The sequence below is a fragment of the Ovis canadensis genome, chromosome 18 (assembly GCF_042477335.2).
Source record: "Ovis canadensis isolate MfBH-ARS-UI-01 breed Bighorn chromosome 18, ARS-UI_OviCan_v2, whole genome shotgun sequence".
Classification (NCBI taxonomy): Eukaryota; Metazoa; Chordata; class Mammalia; order Artiodactyla; family Bovidae; genus Ovis; species Ovis canadensis.
The window spans coordinates 83,767,316-83,768,673 of NC_091262.1; the positions used below are offsets into that span (position 1 = coordinate 83,767,316).

At 51.4% G+C, this 1,358-nt stretch overlaps 1 long non-coding RNA gene across 1 annotated transcript; it reads right to left on the reverse strand.

Moving 5' to 3' along the window:
* Positions 1-277: 277 nt before the first annotated feature.
* Positions 278-750, reverse strand: LOC138423857 (uncharacterized). The gene is made up of 2 exons (XR_011250477.1): positions 660-750; positions 278-577 (listed from the first exon to the last, which is right to left on the reverse strand). It is a non-coding gene; the product is annotated as an uncharacterized lncRNA (long non-coding RNA).
* Between the last annotated feature and the right edge of the window lie 608 nt (positions 751-1,358).

The following is a 1,358-nucleotide window of genomic DNA, read 5'->3' on the forward strand; positions in this document are numbered from 1 at the left end:
TATATACACACAGTTGTCTGAGAGTGACTTAAACCACAGCAATGAAACACCAGGACACAGAAGAGGGTCTATGGTGCAGCTCCTGGGCAGGAGGAGGAAAGAGAATCTCTAGGAGAATCCCGCCCGCCCCGCCATGCCTCCCACCGCCCATGGCTGCTTCTGCACCTGCTCCTGGGCGCTGCTCTGTACTGAGTCCTGAGCGCCCCCTGGTGGGCACGGGCCCCTATGCAGGGAGGTTTTTGTCTGGGCTCACACTGACTTCCCCTCACTGTGTCTCTTGCACAGTAGTACACGGCCGTGTCCTCAGTTGTCACGCTGCTCAGTGACAGGGAAACTTGGCTCTTGGAGGTGTCCCTGGTGATGCTGAGCCGGGATTTCAGGGCCGGGTTATAGTATGTACTTTTACCACTATTTATGATACCAAGCCACTCCAGCGCCTTTCCTGGAGCCTGGCGGACCCAGCCTGCACGATAGCTGGTTAATGAGAATCCAGAGACCGTGCAGGTGAGGGAGAGGGTCTGTGAGGGCTTCACCAGGCTGGGTCCCGACTCCTGCAGCTGCACCTGGGACAGGACCCCTGTGGACAGAGAGAAGCACGGTGACCCATGGGCTCAGATGCAGCTTCCCCACGTGCCCATGTCTGATCCAGAGACACTCACCTCTGGGGGCTGAGAGCACAAAGAGGAGGGTCCACAGTGGGTTCATCTTGGAGCAGATGAGAGTCACCACTCCTGGAGATCTCTTCAAGCCTGAGGAGGAACCTGAATTTAAGTGAGCTGGTGCTTTGTTTCTACGCTGTGACCTGAGTGGATATTTGCATACGGGAGGGACCTCTGTATAAAAAGCAGAAAGCAGTGAATGGAGGTCTTGTCTATGGGGCTCCCCTGTGAGGGGGGTGCTGACTGTGCCTTTAGAGAACTCAGGCCCCTCCTGTGGTCCCCCTCCCCAGACCAGGCAGACTGTTTTTTGAGGAATGAAATGATGATGGAGGCTGGTCAGGGAAAAAGATGCTGTCAGGGAACAATGGCAGATTTTGGGAAGAGACTTTAATCCCATGGAGCTGCTTACCTTTACTCTTCAAATGCCCACCACACATTCAGGGACCACGTAGATGTCAGACACAAAGTCTTATTTGTTTTCTTTTCTGATTAGCTTATGTTTATTTACTCCATATTTTAAAATTTGAGGAAAACATAAATGTAAGAATCACTGAATTCTTTTTTTATCTTTTTTTAGTGTGTTATTTATTTTTATTCTTTTACTTTACAATATTGTGTTGGTTTTGCCATCCATCAACATGAGTCTGCCACGGGTGTACACGTGCTCCCAATCTGAACCCCCCTCCCACCTCCCTCCCC